The sequence below is a fragment of the Chiloscyllium punctatum genome, chromosome 41 (genome assembly GCF_047496795.1).
Source record: "Chiloscyllium punctatum isolate Juve2018m chromosome 41, sChiPun1.3, whole genome shotgun sequence".
NCBI classification, from domain to species: domain Eukaryota; kingdom Metazoa; phylum Chordata; class Chondrichthyes; order Orectolobiformes; family Hemiscylliidae; genus Chiloscyllium; species Chiloscyllium punctatum.
In genome coordinates, this window is record NC_092779.1 from 68,399,119 (window position 1) to 68,416,470 (window position 17,352).

General features: G+C 45.5%; 1 long non-coding RNA gene across 7 annotated transcripts in view; it reads left to right on the forward strand.

Annotated features, from left to right (window-relative positions):
- LOC140465098 (uncharacterized) overlaps window positions 1-16,149 on the forward strand; it is a 74,348-nt gene extending 58,199 nt beyond the window's left edge. For 3 of the 7 annotated variants that reach the window (XR_011955101.1, XR_011955097.1, XR_011955100.1), the window contains exons 4-6: window positions 2,235-2,360; window positions 8,753-8,861; window positions 15,416-16,149. This is a non-coding gene — a long non-coding RNA (uncharacterized lncRNA). Of the gene's footprint in view, window positions 1-692; window positions 843-2,234; window positions 2,361-8,752; window positions 8,862-15,415 lie in introns of those variants that run through there. The other 4 variants (XR_011955098.1, XR_011955099.1, XR_011955102.1 and 1 more) reach the window with 4 other exon arrangements.
- The last annotated feature ends 1,203 nt before the right edge of the window (window positions 16,150-17,352 follow it).

Below are 17,352 nucleotides of genomic sequence, written 5' to 3' on the forward strand. Positions count from 1 at the left end.
AAATTGCAAACTCTTTGAAATAAGGGACAGCATTCCATTCCCTTTCCTGATTCCATGTTGTAACTGTGTGCTCGCTTTCTGTGTTTCCTGCTCATTTTCCCCCAGTCCCTTTGTGGTGCAGCTTTCTACAGTTTATCCCAAGTTATACTCTATTTGCCAACTAGTTGCCCAGGTTTCCTGTGCATATTTCTCTCTAAACTGTTTATAATCCTTTTGGAACTTTCCTGTTATGCCTTTTCTAGGAGATTTCCCCCCTCATTATTCGAAACATGTACTGTGAGCACTGGGCAGTGGGAAGCATGCTCAGTTGCTATCTTTCAGGGATACTCTGTTTCATGACTGAGAGGAGCTTGCTGCCCATTGGTCAGAATGGAGACAACTTGCCCATCAAGGTGCATGAGCCTTTCACACCCCATGTCTTATTGAGGAGGCACAGCGGCAGAATGGAAGGAAAGAAAAGGAAGCAAATCCTGCTCTCCATATCTCACTGAATCTTGGGACATTCTGTCTCATGTTCAGTCACATGAAGTCCCAAGGTGGAAACTCATCAATACCCACATAGATTTGCCCTTGAAGTTCCTGCTAACCTCCGCCAGGGGTAATGTGTACAGTCCTCCTGTGCCAGGAGGAGGGGATTGTATGTGTTTCAAACTTGAACTGACAGTGACGGATTTTATAAACTTGTATTACAGGCAGATATTCAGATGGAAATCTCAGTCATTAGAACGCCAAACTCTGACAGAATTACTCAATACATCAGGACCTGGATATTCATATTGTGTGAGAGTATTGTGTTCCAGATCAATACCATTTGCTGAATAAAAGATCTCCTTTGAATCAAACCATCCTCTCAATAGATCTTCCCAAATCTTCAACATGTGTCCTGTAACCCTTGTATAATGAGCTGATGGGTCTAAGGTTTATTATTACAACGTGTAACTTTTGTAAACCGCTTTGTCACAGCTCTCCAAATTTCCTTTGCTACAAGGAGAACTCCTCAGTTTCCCCAAACCCCTGATTCCCCAATGTCTGTTTTCTCTCTATAAGGTACACATCAGGATTGTGTTGGAACATTCTCCACTTGCCTGCATCAGTGCACCCCCCCACCCCCCAACAATATTAAAGAAAGTGAACATCCTCCAGGGTAAAGCACTGTACCTGAGTGGTTTCCCGTCCACCACCTTCAGCATTCCCTTTCCCCACCCTCGAGGCACAGTGGCATCACTGTAAAAGATCAAGTCAGCATTGTCCTACCCGACCATAGGACTGCTCACTCATTAGAGAGAGATGTCTAGTAGTGGTTAACCTGAATATTACCACAGCACATGCAAGGGGAGAGGTTGAAAAGGAGAGTCCATTAATTGCGGATGGTTATTCTTGATGTGTATTAGCAACACACATGTCACGTGAACAATTAATGTTAAAAAAGCCCCACAAATTCTGCAACTAAAATCCCCCATTCCTTGAACCATCCTGGTAAATCTCCTGTGCCCCCTGTCAGGGACCCTGCCATCCTTCCCAATGTGTGGGCGATCTGTGGTGCGCACAGACCCAGCATCTCTGAACCCTGTGGGTGATAGCATAAAACAACAGTTGCACTAAACCTCACTGTCTGGAAGAGAGCGAGAGACAGAAATCCCGAAGGCATTTAAAATCTATTTAGGATCACACGTGCAAGGCCAAGACTAACAGGTCTATGGCCTCTGTGCTGGAAAATGGGATTAAAATAGTTAGCTGGGAGATTTCTTTACAGCATAAACCCAATGGACCACAAAACCGTTTTCTGTCATGTAGACCACAGATGCGTAATATAGGAATATGACAAGCCACAAATAGAAACCGGGTCAGAGAAGGTGATATTAGAATAGATGATACGTGATTGATTAATGTTTTTTGGAGGAAATGTGACAGAGGTTAAGTGGGACATTGTGGAGCTCTGGGTGCAGGAATCTGAAATAAAAATGGGTTATCCTGAAGGCTGGAATGAAAGAAAGGCACATCACAGAGATTTGAGAGGGTGGACAAGATTAAAGATACAAAGTGTGTTGAGACTGGAGGAGATTAGAGGTTGGAGGATGTTGCAGAGATTTTGAGATGTCTTTGATACAGAGATAGTGATAGTTCTGAGGCTAGAGATGAATTATAGAGATAAGGATGAGTTGTTAGCTTTCCCAACCCGACCTCTTCACTGATAATGATTGTTTCTCTGTCCTCATCTGCCATTGCCTCCATAGGCCTGCGACAATGAGAGTACACAGATAGTATGTTCCTGTTAAGGCCAAGGCTGGGAGGCATCGAGAATGCTGCATGACCTGAGAAATTGAGGCTCTGGTCAAGAAAATGAAGGAAGGATATGGCAGGTACAGACCCCTCTGTGTTTGTGTGAATCCATAGAGGATGATAAGAGAAGTAGGAGTATACTCGCAGAAAACCAGAAGGCAAAAAAGGGGACATGAGATAGCTTTGGGAAATAGGTTTAAGGAGAATCCAAAGAGATTCTACAAATACACTAAAGAGAAAAGAATAACTAGGCAGAGAATAGCCACCCTCAAAGATCAACAAGACTGTCTATGGAACAGCAGGAGGTGGGAGAGATTTTAAGTATTTGATGTCAGATTTTAATGAAAGGGGATATGAAAGTTAGAGAAGTTGGAGAAATAAATAGTGATAACTTGGCAAGTGTACATATTACAGAGGAGGTGGTACTGGATGTCTTAAAATGCATAAAGGTGGATAAATCCCTGAATCTGATCAGGTGTATCCCAGAACTTTGTGGGTAATTAGGGAAGCTTTTGCCGGGCCCCTCGCTGCGATATTTGTATCATCGATCGCCACAGGTGAGGTGCTGGAAGACTGGCGCCATTATTTGAGAAAGGTGGTAAGGAAAAGCCAGGGAACTATAGACCGGTGAGCCTGAAGTCAGTGGCAGAGAAGTTGTTGGAGGGGATTCTCAGGGACAGGATTTACGTGTCATTGGAAAAACAAGAAATGATTCGGGAGAGTCAGCATGGCTTTTCTTTTGAAATCAGTAACTTGGACTTGAGAAAGACACAAGGTTTCACATAACACACTGGTTAGCAGGTTCAGTACCATAGAATTCTGGCGGAACTAGCTGTTTGGATACGGAATTGGCTGGAAGGTCAACGAGTCAGAGATGGATAGCACAGAAACAGAGACCCGTCGGTCCAACCAGTACATGCTGATCAGATATCCCAATGCAATCTAGTCCCACCTGTCAGCACCTGGCCCATATCCTTCCTATTCATATACACATGAAGATGCCTTTTAAATGTTGCAATCGTAATGGCCTCCACCAATTCCTCTGACAGCTCATTCCATACACGTACCACCCTCTGTGTGAAAACGTTGCCTCTCAAGTCTCTTTAAAGTCTTTCCCTATGTCCTCTAGTGCTGGGATCCCCGATGCCAGGGAAAAGCCCTTGTCTATTTATCCTATCCATGCACCTCAGGTTTTCATATACATCAATAAGATCACCTCTCAGCCTCCGACTCTGCAGGGAAAACAGCCCCAATCTATTCAACCTCTATTCAACCCCCAGCCTAGCTCAAATCCTCCAACCATGGCAACATTCTTGTAAATCTTTTCTGAACCCTTTCAAGTTTCACAACATCCTTCCAATAGGAGGGTGACCAGAATTGTACGCAACATTCCAAAAGTGGCCTAACCAATGTCCTGTACAGCTGCAGCATGATCTCATAACTCCTGTACTCAATACATTGTCCGATAAAGACAAGCATACCAAATGCTGCCTTCACTATCCTATCTACCCGCACTCCAGGGCCTCTTTGTTCAGTAACACTCCTCAGGACCTTACCATTAAGTGTATATGTCCTGCTAAGATTTACTTTCCCAAAATACCACTCCTCAGCCATTCACCCATCTGATCAAGATCCCATTGTACTCTGAGGTAATCTTTTTCACTGTCCACTGCACCTCCAGTTTTGGTGTCATCTCACTAACTTTACCTCCGATGTTCACATCTAAGTCATTGATATAAATGACGAAAGATAGTGGATCCAGCAGTGATCCTTGTAACACTCCACTAGTCACAGGCCTCCAGTCTGAAAAGCAACTCTCCATCACCACCCTCTGTCTTCTGCCTTTGAGCCAGTTCCGTATCCAAATGGTTAGATCTCCCTGTATACCATGAGCTCTAACCTTGCAGAGCAGTCAGTGTCATAGTGGAGGGTACTTTTTGGTCTGGAAGCCTGTGATGAGCAATATGCTGTCAGGCTGGGTACTGGGTCCACTGCTTTTTGCCACTTATATAAATGATTTCTATGTGAATATAGGAGCTATGGTTACAATAGATACCAAAATTAGAGGTGCAGTGGACAGCAAAGCTACCTGAGAGTACAATGCGACTCCGATCAAATGGGCTGAGGAGTGGCAGATGCAGTTTAATTTAGATAAATGTGAGGTTCTGCATTTTGGAAAAGCAAATCAGGGTATGACTTATACACTTAATGGGAAGATCTTGGGGAGTGTTGCTGAACAAAGAGATCTTGGAGTGCAGGCTCATAGTTCCTTGAAAGTGGAATCATCGGCAGGGTAGTGAAGAAAGTGTTTGGTGTACTTGCCTTTCTGGGACTGTGCATTGAGTACAGGAGTTGTGACATCAGTGTGCAGCTGTACAGGACATTCATTCAGCCACTTCTGGAATTCTGCTTTCAGTCCTGGTCTCCCCGCTATTGGAATGATATTGTGAAACTTGAAAGGATTCAGAAAAGATGCACAGATGTGGCCAGGGTTGTGGGATTGAGCTATAGGGAGAGGCTGAATAGACTGAAGCTGTTCTCACTGGAGAATCGGATGCTGAGAGGTGACCATAGAGGTTGATAAAATCGTGAGGGGCATGGATAGGGTAAACAGCCAGGGTCTTATTCCTGTTCAGGTGAGTCCAACACCAGAAAGCACAGGCATGAGGGAAAAGATTGAAAAGGGATATTAGGGGCAAAGTTTAAAGCTGAACGTAGTATATGTATGGAATGAGCTGCCAGAGAAAGTGTGGAGGCCGGTACAGTTACAACATTTAAAAGGCATCTCATTGGATATGTGATTGGGAAAGGTTTAGAAGGCTATGGGCCAAGGGCTGGCATATGGGACGAAATTAATTTAGGATATCTGGTTGGCATGGACAAGTTGAACTGAAGGGTCTGTTTCTGTGCTGTACAACTCTATGGCACTAATAAATTAAAATTAAGATAGGTTTCTCTTTTATGGAGAGTTAGCAGAAGGCCAGACAATTCTCCTTGGAGCTGAGAAGGTTAAGCAGTGATTTCGACCAGGAGTTGATTTGTTTCTAGGGTATAGAGTGAGAAATTTTTAACGTCACAATTTTTAGTAACTATTTTCAGGTAACTGGCAAATAATGCAAAGAAAAATGTGAAGATTATTTTGTTCACTAAGTTCTGAGCATCTGGAACAGTTTGACCGACAGCTGGATGAAGATTCAGTAGTTATTGTCAAAACAAATTTGAAATTTAACAATTTTAAGGAAGGATTTGGAGGGCTATGTCCGAATGGGAGGTGAGTTGGGACTGACTGGCACCATCTCCAGAAGGAGAGAGTACAGCCCCAATGGGCTGAATAGCCTCCAGCCCCTGTGCTCTGTGATACTGACCCATTCACTGTGAATGATGAAGCTCATCACAGGGCAGAGCCGTAGAGATGTACAGCATGAAAATAAACCCTTTGGTTAAACTGGTCCATGCTGACCAGATATCCCAACCTAATCTAGTCCCATTTGCCAACACTTGGCACATATCACTCTACACCCTTCCTATTCATATACCCATCCAGATGCCAAATGGTTTAATTGTACCAACATCCTCCACTTCCCGAATGAAGATTCCATACAAGCACCAACCTCAGTGAGGAAAGAAAATTGCCCCTCAGATCCATTTTAAATTCTTCCCCTCTCATCTTAAACCTATGCCCCCTCATTCTGGGCTCCCCCACCCCAGGGAAATGACCTTGTCTATTTATCCTACCCATGCCCCTCATGGTTTTATAAATGTCTATGAGGTCACCCCTCAGCCTCTGATGCACCTGGGAGGATCCCACCACTCATGTCACAATGGGGCCTGGCTGATTGACACAGCTTCAGACCAATAGGAGAGTTGGCATGATCCTCCAGCCAATGGGAGTGAATGAGGGGTGGGTCCAGCAGGTCAACACATGACCATCAGCTTTGCAGGCGCAGTGTCACTGTGAGGGGGGACTGAATGTGAAGGAGTGGGAGAGACAGCAGATACTGGGAGAGAGATGGAGTTAGTGTGGACTGGGAAGGTTGATAAACACTGTTTCAGTCTGCTGGACCTGAATTAGATACTCCGGGTAAATTAGAACCAAAAGAACTGCGGATGCTGTAAATCACACACAACAACCAGAAGGTGCTGGAAAAGCTCAGCAGATCAGGCAGCATCTGTGAAAAGAAATCAGTTCACATTTTCGATCCAGTGACTCTTCCTCAGGAACTGATGTTACTGAGAAAAAAAAAGTCTGTTTTTATGCAGAAGGTAGGGGTTAAGGAGTAAATGATAAGTGGGGATAGAGTCCAAAGAGAGAGATAGGAGCAGTTGGACAAAGGAGTGAATAATGATCGGACGGGGGGAGGGTGAATAGCTGTTTATGGGGACTGTTAGTGGCTAACCATAGGTAGTGTGTAATGGCAGGCTACGTAATAACAAGGCCTGGTATGTGGGGTAGGGGGCAAAGACACAAGGACGTGGGAGAGTTCAGAACCTAAAATTATTGAATTTGATGTTGAAGCCAGAGGGTTGCAGGGTCCCCGAGTGGGAGATGAGGTGTTGTTCTTCCAGTTTGTGTTAAAGTGTGGCTCTGAAAAAGCACAGCAGGTCAGGCAGCATCCAAGGAGCAGGAGAATAGATGTATTGGGCATGTCAGCACTTCATCAGAAATATGGGTGGTGGAATATGGCTGAGAGATAAATAGGGAGGGGTGTTTGGGGTTGGGGTAAAGGGAGCTCGGAAGGCAATAGGTGGTTGTAGATGGAGGGTCGTGGTGAGAGGGTGGAATGGATAATTGGAAAGGAAGATAGACAGGTGGGACTGTTCAAGAGGCCAGTGCTGAGTTGGAGGGTTGAATCTGAGATAAGTTGGGGGGTGGGAGATGAGGAAACCTTGATGCCGTGTGGTTGAAAGTTCCCAAGGTGGAAGATGAGGTGTTCTTCCTCCAGGTGTCGGGTGGCTCGGATTTGGGTTGGAGGACTTGCATGTCCTTGGCAGCGTGGTGACGGAGGGGGTGGGGGGTAACCGAAGTGGTCGGCCACAGGGCGGTGGGGTTGGTTGGTGAATGTGTCCCAGAAATGTTCCCTGAAATATTCCACAATTTGGTGTCCTGAGAGCAAGGGACACAATAGGTGAGGTGTTTGGGTGGGCAGGGAAATCTCTGCTGGATGTAGGAGGATCCAGTGGTGCCTTCGATGGAGGTGAGGGGAAGGTGTGGGCACAGGTTTTCCACCTCTTGCAGTGGCAAGCGAAGATGCCTGGAGTGGAGGGTGGGTTGGTGGGGATCGTGGATCTAACGTGGAAGTCACAGAAGGTATGGTCTCTGTGGAATGCTGAAAGGGGTGGGGAGGGGAAATATATCTCAGGGGGTTGGATCTGATGGTGGAAAGAGCAGAGGATGACGCGTTGTATATGGGTGGAAGGTGAGGATGGTGGGATTCAATCTTTGTTGCATTTGGAGGGGTGGGGTTCAAGGGCAGTGGTGTGGGAAGTGGAGGAGATACACTGGAGGGCATTGTTGACCACATGTGAGGGGAAATTGCAGTCCTTGAAATAGGAAGCCATTTGGTATGGTCTGAAGTGTTCTTCCAGCTTGCATCAAGCTTCACTGGAACACCGCAGTAAGCATGAGACAGAGATGTTGGACAGGGATACAGTCTTGTTTGTTAAAGAGCAGGCAATTGGAAGCTCAGGGTCTTTTTTGCAGGCACAATGTAGATCATCAGCTTCCATTTCCACCACCGCCACTGAGATGCGAGAAGGTTCCTGTCTCCTCCATTAACAGCTTTCCACCTTCCCACTCCTTTATCTTTCCAAATGTTCCTGTGTCTCTTTGGGCTCTGTCCCCACCTATTATTTACTCTTTAACCCCTGTCTCCTGTAGTCCAAAGATCTGTAGGTTCGGTGAATTGGCCCAGCTAAGGTTCCCGTAGGGTTCAAGGATGTGCATTAGTTCGGGGGAAATGGAGAGTAATAGAATAGGAGAATGGGTCTGGGTGGGATAAACTTCGGAGGGTGGGTGTGGAATTGTTGGGCCAAAGGGCCTGTTTCCTGAAGGGATTCTAATTTTCCCAGGTTCTGAGGAAGGGTCACTGGACCCATGATGACCCATGGTGTGTGCAGGAGGCGGAAAGGGGAGAGTGGTAGCAGAAACCGGATGAAATGTATCAGTGTAGACTGGGAGGGTTTAGTTACACTCTGTGCAGGTCGTTAGTCTGAATTAGAAACTCTTGGTCCCACGTTTGCAGCAAAGGGGAAGATGGCTTGGGCCTCAGGCAGTGAGAAGTCCTGGGTTATGGCCAGCATCTTTATTTGGGGCAAGGTACAGCAAGGAGCATGCACGTGTCCTCTTCCTGGGTGGGGGCGGGGTGATTTGAAGAGGAGCATTTACACATCAAACACGTACCAAGAGAAGTGTTTGTCTTCACTATTCCTCTTGCAATGACTGTGAGCTTTGTTTTGTGAATTCATTTTATAGGATATTAATTGAGAATAATTGAGACTGGGATCTCAATAAACAAGTTTCTACAGTCAGCGCAGTCCTCAGGATCTGAATATCATTGGGATTTAACTGTGGAACGAGAAAGGTTTGTCTGTTCTATCTGTGGGAAAATATCTTCAATATTTTTGTCAAGCCAAAAGCAGAAAGATGTTCAAGTTCATGGTTGGATCCCACTTGGGGTATGTGTTCAATTCTTGGCCCTGCAGCTGTGGAAGGAGGTATTGGCCTGAGAGAGAGCACAGATTTATCCAAATTACACCTCGTCTTTTTGCAGGAACTGTCAGATTTAGTCTCACTCATCCACTTTATAATGTTAATCTGTAAACTCCCGACTTCCAATTCTCTGCAAATTTCTCGTGGACTCAAATTCCAGCACCATTTCAGGTGGAACGTTCCAGATTCTGACAACTGTCTGTTCATTCAGAAACTGCTGAAGTCCATTTTGACTCTGGGGTTACAAAGGGCTGAATTGAAAGATGCAATGCTGGTCCTGAGCTCCCATTGAGGTGCATTGGAACAGTACAGTGTAGGTGTGAGCAGACAATGAAAATGACAGGGCTGCACTGTGGGGGCTGCTTGGCTCAATGAGAGTGTTTTGGAGTTGGGTGTAAATAGTGAGGTGAGACAGGGAGAAGGTGAAGCTGAAACTCCATTTTAGTTCAGGCCTTTCAGAAATTCAGTCCCAATGGGAATAGTCAATTTGTCAGTGATACCTGTGGAGTATTTAAGTTTTTAAGGTATGACATATCAGCTTAAGTGAAGATTTTTTTTTTGTTGTTATAATGGACATGTTTGAAGTGAAGGAATGTTACTAACTCATTTAAATTCTCTTAATGGGAGTAACTAGTGAATGTAGAGAGACGTTGTGACAGGAGCCCTCAGACCCGTGGTGTGCTCCTCTTGCACAATGTGGGAAATAAGGGCCGCTTCCAGTGTCCCTGACGGCTATTTGTGCAGCAAGGGTTCCCATCTGCAGCTACTGGGAAACTGCTTTTCAAAGCTGGAGCTGGGAGTGGACTCACTGTGGAGTATCTGCAATACTGAGAATGTTATGGACAGCACGTTTAGTGAGTTAGTCACACTGCAGGTGAGGGTTACACAGGCAGAAAGGGAATGGGTGAACATCAGATCCAATAAAAGGCTCAGGAAGTGAGTACAGGAGTCCCCCATTGTTATCCCCTTCTCATACAGATACTGTATACCACTTGGGATTCTGTAAGGGCGGGAATGGGTGGGGTGGCTTCTCGGGAAATCAGCATCAGCCAGGTTCATGACACCACAGAGAGCTCTGCTGATCAGAACAAGAGGAATGAGAGTGGCAGGGCTACAGTGGCAGAGGATTCAATAATCAGGGGTACAGCCAGGCACTTCTCTGCCCACAGGCATGTATCCAGGATGGGATGTAATCTCCCTGGTGCCAAGATCCATGATATCATGGAGTGGCTGTAGGACATTCTGGAGCTGAAGGGTAAACAGGCCGTTGTTGTGCAACACACAGATACCAACAATATCGCTAAACAGAGGGATGAGGGCCTGAAAGCTGGACATAGGGAGAGCAGAGATACATTAAAATGTAGCTCCTGAAATGTAATAATGTCAGACTTAGTCCCAGTGCCATGTGCTAATGAGAGCAGGAATGAGAAGGTAGATCAGCTGGATGTGTGGCTGGGGAAATGGTGTACCAGAGAAGGGTTTTGATTCTTCAGGCACTGGGACTGTTTCTGGGTGGGACCTGTACCAGCCTGACCGGTTACCCCCGGGCAGAGCTGAGATAAGTCCGATGGGGGCTTTTGCCAGTTCTATTGGTGAGTTTGTAACTAGTCTGGCAGGGGGATGGGAACGAAAGTGTAGGCTTAGATGGGTCAGATTCAGGACAGGGAATGGGAGGTAGAATATTAGTGATGTAGTTAGCGGCTCAGAAAGCCAAAGGAAAGGAGGATTAAACGGAGATTGAGTCCCTGTTCAGCCATCAGTCCTGATATCCCAGGACGGTGAGTCAACAAAATCTGGAGCTGTTTACATGTCTATGACTCAATGTGCTTCAGCAAAATGGTGGAAATATGCAATAAAAACAAAAAGCGCTGGAGATCCTCAGCAAGTCTGTCAGTGTCTGAAATGATGACAGATGCAGGAAACATTGCAGCCTTGAAGAAGTGTTCAGATGATCACACCAGGCACTGCAATATCGGTTACACGCTGAGTGCCAGAACGTGGGACTAGAATAAATAGGTGCTTGATGACCAGCATGAATACGATGGGGCTGGAAAGTTGACGATTTGGGTCAGGGCTATTTATCAAGACTGACAAATGGTCCCCACCCAAAACATCAACCTTCCTGCTCCTCTGATGCTGCCTGACCTGCTGCACCTCCCCAGGTCCACATTGTACAGACTCTGACTTCCAGCATCTGCAGTCCTTAACTATCTTCCCATCCCAGGACTCATCTGGTGATCCTCCTTTACACTCTCTCAATAACCAGGAGAGCCTTCCTTGGAAAAGGGGAACAAAGGTGTACACAGTACTCCAGGTGTGGTCTCACCAAGGCCCTTCCAGAAAGGGATCCCTGTCCCCATCTTATCCATAATGGTCATCAAGCACACGGGCCTGGTGTGATCATCTCAACACTTCTTCAAGGCTGCAATGTTTCCTGCATCTGTCACCATTTCAGATGCTGCCAGACCCGCTGAGGATCTCCAGCACTTTCTGTTTTCTCTGTTATAGAGTATTGAAAGGGGGGATTTGCAGTTGAGAAATTCAAATTGAACTTCATGTTACTTGATCCGTGCCGATCTGAATATCATTGGCCTTTTCATCTGGAAGGAAAGGTTTGCATTCTGTTCATGGGCTAATATTTCAAATGTCCGTGTGACGAAAAAAGTACTGAGACAGTGAAGTCCATGTTAGCGTGGGGACTTGGTTTTTGAAAGTCTAAAAAAATCATGGCACATTTCCCTGGAACAGTCAAGCCACAGATTGGTTTTGTATGAGGACAATTAGCCATGAAACCACAAAGACCAAAGGATTCCTGCATCATGGAAAAAGCTATGAAAATGGGATTGTTGTAATGGAGTGAATTATTGATCATTGATTGTAATCCATTGGTGTTGTCACATCGGTTCCAGCGCCGTAGGGAAACACGGGAAATGTGATGAATGCAGTGTCAGTTTAAGTTATTCAACTGGAAAGGTGAAGAAGAAATTTACAAGGATGATGCCAGGTCTCAGGGGTCTGAGTTACAGGGAGAGGTTGGACAAGTGAGGACTTTTTTGTTTAGAGCATAGGTAACTGTGGGGGAATATTTTATAGTAGTGTATAAGACCATGAGAGGCATGGGTAAGGTGAATGCCTCGGTCTTTTTCGCAGGGACTCAAGGATTGGAGGGCATCCGGTTTAAGTTAGAGGAGAAAGAATACATGGGAACCTGAGGGGCAACTGTTCTACACAAAGGTGGTATGTATATGGAATGAACTGCCAGTGGAAGTGGTTGAGGTGGGTATATTAACAACAAGTAAAAGACATTTGGACAAATACATGGATAGGAAGGTTTCAGAGGCAGATGGGCCAAGTGCAGGGATATGGGGTTAGCGTGGATGGACATTCTGATCGGCATGGGCCAGTTTGGGCCAAAGGGCCTGTCTCTGCTGTAGGATTCTATAACTCTAAGTGCATTTGCTATTTCTCCCCCTAACTCTGTTGGTATCCTGGGATGTATTCCATCGGGGCAAGGAGACTTGTTTACCTTTAGCTCCATTAACTTGCCCAGCTCTAACTCTTTCATGATAACGGTTATTATCTAGGTCCTCACCTTCCTCAGTCTCCTTATCACTTACTGCCATGTTCTTCGTATTAGCCACTGTGAAGACTGACTGCTGTGTCCTCATATTCCTGAACCCTGCTGGATAGGAATAACTAGGCACAGAACTCTGAGAGGTCTTCTTTGAGTCTTTATTGATGAGACACGGCAGTACCTGGATAGTGTACATGCAAAACACCTCCAGGTAGCATCAGGTAACTCCCCGCCTGTCAGATGTGCCACTCCCATTCTTAAACCTTTGTGGTTTGGGACCTTGAATAGAGACTGTCTCTCAGTATTATCTCCATGGCAACGGCAGTTAGAAAGTCTAGTTCAGTTCAGCACTTTGTGGCTAAAACACACACCCCTTCCCCACACCCCTGTGGCTCCCTCAAGTATCTGACAGGCACTTCAGTTTCAGTGGGGTATCTATCAGGATTCTGATGTGGAGGAGCTGGTGGTGGGGTGGACAAAGTTTAAAAACCACACATCACCAGGTTATAGTCCAACAGGATTATTTGGAAGTACAAGCTTTTGGAGTGTGCTGTGATTTTTAACTTGATCAGGATTATCTCTATGGTAACTGTTAAATGCTTCAACAATTACAGAGGCCATATGTTCCCTACACAATAAGTTTCCCTCTAGCAGTGTAAACTGCTATTCTGGCCCTGGGGATAGCTACTCATCACTTTTTATCCCCAATTTCATCATGCTTTCTGTAGATCTTTGAAGTTTTTCCAATCTCCGAATTTATCCTTGGTCTTTGACAGTTTGTATGCCTTCTACTTCAATTTGACAGTCTCCCTTATTTCCTTAGACATGGCAGATTACTCCTTTTCCTACAGTCCTTCCTTTTCACTGATATGTACTTTTGCTGAGAAATTTGAAAAATTACTTTGATATTCCTCCACTGTCTGTCAACTGTCCCACAGTAAAGTCTTTGCTTCCATTCTGCATTCGCCAACTCCTGCCTCATCATATTGTAGTCTCCTTTGTTTAAGCACAGGTTCTTGGGATTGGATTTAATCTTCCCGCTTTCCATCTGTGTTCTAAATTCAACCAGATTAATGACAAGTCTTTTATCAGATTACAAGGGGAGGCAATGTTTCCTGGGTGTTTTGGTTTCATTGTCAGTGACCTTGGCTTTGTAATAAAGTACAGGATAGATATTCACAACAGAGTATTCTGGACGCTGTGAATGTACTACACAGTCTAAAACCATAAATCACTGTCTCCCCTCAGTTTAAAATTGCAAAATCATTATCTCCTACACGCTTCCTCACTACCTAAGTTTGGAACACTAATCCACCTGACTATCCTGCTGTTTCTGAAAATCTCCTTTGGTGAAGATGGTGAGTTTTGGATTCATCTTTCTGGTTAGTACCATAAGAAGATAAGCCCTGGGCACAGGAGAGGCAATGCAGCCCTTCGAACCAGCTCCACCATTTAATACAGTGATGATTGAGCTCACCTCTGTCTCAACTGGATTTTCCCGCCTGCTCTCTCTCTCACAGTTCAACTCATTGCAAATTAAAAATCTGTATCTCTTCATTAAATTGGCTCATTGTCTTGGCATCCACCGCATTTTGGATAGGAAATTCCACAGATTCACAACACATTGAGATAGGTACATTCTTCTTCATGAGAATAGAATAGAGTCCCTATAGTGCAGAAACAGGGTATTCATCCCTCTAATCCACACCAACCCTATGATGAACATCCCATTCAGACCCACCCATTCCCTGTAACCCTGCATTTCCCGTGGCTAATTGCCTAACCAGCACATGCATGGACCCTGTGAGCAGTTTGGCATGACCAATCCACCTAACCTGCACATCTTTGGACTGTGGGAGGAAACTGCAGCACCGAACAAAACCATGCAGACATGGGGAGAATGTGTAAACTCCACACAGTTGCCTAACGCTGGAATCAAACCCGGGTCGCTGACGCTATGAGGCAGCAGTGTTAGCCACTGAGCCACCTCTGCTTAAAATCTGCTGCCCATTATTAACCTCCCCACCCCGCAATTGGCTGAATGTATATTCCTTACGTCAGAAATCGAGGTGTCTGAGCGGATGTCTTCGTAAATCCCAGTAACAGCCCACATGTCCTGTGTGTCTGAATAGATATCCTATACACAACACCCTCCAGCCCACACTTTCTTTCACTTTCCAGGGATAGGTCTCCAGAGGCTTCATGGGGACTACAAATCCCACAGTCCCTGAGGCAGGGACCACACGTGTGTGGGGAAACCCACCATTGTACATGTACAGAATGTGGGCGGGTTTTGGAGCATGGTCTTTGGGGTAACTAGCGGAAAGCATTTCACACTGTGATTGGCTGGAGAAGGGACGCATCTGCCTATGGTATTGATCAGTTGGGGGGGGGGGGGTCAAAGTGACACTGCGCCCAGATGGGACCAAGTTCCATTCGCAACGTGTCATAACACTGGAAATTGACCAATGGGAAACAAGGAAGAATCTGACCCATTCTCCCAGTCTGAAGGTTCCTCTTCTGTCCAGGATCTGCCATCTCCCTTTCTGTTTCCTTTTGTTTCATTCTGCTGTTACATTATTGACTTTGCAGCAACTGAAGGGAAAGGAAGTGAACCCAGAAAGGGTGCAGAGTCTAACCAGGGACGGGAAGTGGTGCCGTGGATCTGTTTATCAGTTACTCCATGAGAATGGGGAGGGTGTACATTAGGGGGTAGCCGAGTCAGAATGGTGAGAGAGAGTAAGAGGGCTGGAGGGTTACAGCTTTGGGAGAAGAAAGGGGAGAAAGATATTCCAGAGAAACTAGAATTGTCTGTTCTGAATTTCTAATCTGTACATATTCCTTTTATACAGGGTGCTAGATGGTGAAGATTTGCAGACTGAAATCTCAACATCACGTGCAGATCGTGATTAAGTTACACAACATTTGATGAACCAAAGATGGAGAATCACTGGGCCAAAATCCTGCAACACTCTCTCTCCCAGCGTTGTCGGTCTCTCTGCGCCAAATGGACTGTGAATGGTACAAGACAGCAGCTCCCTACCATCTTCCCAAGGGTAACGAGAGATGGGGAATAAATGCTGGCTGAGCCAGTGATGCCCATATCCTGGAAACGTTTTCTATCACTAGTTCCTGAAACCCAATTGATATTCCTGCAGGATGATGAGGGATGCTGAGTGTATCCTCCAGGAGGCAGCACCATCACATTACCCCTGCCTACACCCACACAGTAACACCGCAACGCCACTGGAACAAAAGGCAGTGAAGCCAAAGGAGGACTGAGATATAGTTCTTCAAGGTAAAGTCATGAATGGGGATTGGAACAGAGCAGGAACAGGAGACTGAGCTGGATGGTCAGCTGTTTCCCATTGAATGGTGGAGCAGGATTGAAAGGCCGAATGGTCTCCTCCTGCTGCTATCTCCCAGGTATGTATATAACCATGGAGCCCGGGTAGGAAGAAGGGGGCAGGGATTCTCCAGGAGATTGCACTTCCACAACAGTTTTCAGTGAGGGATGGTTTGATGGATTTTATTTAACATTTATCTTTAACACGAGGTTTGTAAATTTTGGTTTAAAATGTTGTAAAAGCTTTTTGCACCGCAAATAAAATTAAAGAAAATAAATTGAACTGTCTGAATATAACAGTTTTAAAACTTTCAACCTCCTGTAAAACAAAATCCTGTCTATTCCCAGACACCATCACTTTCCAGCTACTCAAACTCCAGGGAAATATTCCCTCCTTGTCTGAACCTTTGGTTTGATTTAACTGCTTTTCAGTTCTCGTTCTGTGAGATGTGAAGTGTTCTTTTTCCCCTTTTCTCTGACCCAGAAATATTATCACAGCAAACTTCCCACCATCAAAATCATCATTATGCCATTTTGCTTTTGGTTACCATATAATCACCAGCAGTGCGAAAGTGAGGACTGCAGCTGCTGGAAACCAGAGCCTAGATTAGAGGCGTGCTGGAAAAGGGCTTTTGCCAAAACATTCATTTTCCAGCTCCTCGGATCCTGCTTAACCTGCTGTGCTTTTCCAGCACCACTCTAATCTACTCATATCATCACCAGCAGTAAACCATTCGTGTGACTAATAGAATATCTCCAAACAAAGCTCATTACGGGCCAAGCAAACCATTACAAGTGACAGAGTGAGAAGGGACTAAATCAATATAGAGTTGTGGGGAGGGGGCAGCGGTGGAGATAAAGTACTGTATCCCCTACGGTGCCCACCTCTATCTAAAGGCATAGACAGCATTTGTTCTGTTGCATTTATCCTCAGTCAGTGAATAAAATCCCTACAGTGTGGGAGGAGAGCATTGGCCCATCAAACGCCACCGACCATCCGAAGAACATCACGCCCAGAGCACTCTAACACTGTAACCCTGCATTTCCCATGGCTGATCCACCTAGTCTGCACAATCCTGGATCCTGTGGACATTTTAGCATGACTGATCCACCTAACCTGCACATCTTTGGATTATGGGAGGAAACCAGAGCACCTGGAGGAGACTCACACTATAATGGGGAGAATGTGGGAACTCCACACAGGCCGTTGGACAAGGCTGGACTCCAACCTTGTGCCTGATGCTGTGAAGCAGCCGTGCTACAGTCACAATTTAAATAAAAGCAGATGATCCCTGCTCATTGTCACAGTGCTGTTCGTGGAGACTTACTGCCCAGAGAGACATCCTGAGGTTTAGAAAGTGGCAACGTAAGTTCAGTCACGTCCAGCCCAGTTAATGTGGTTAACAACAACATCAATACTCCAGCAGTGTCATCAAGTACAAG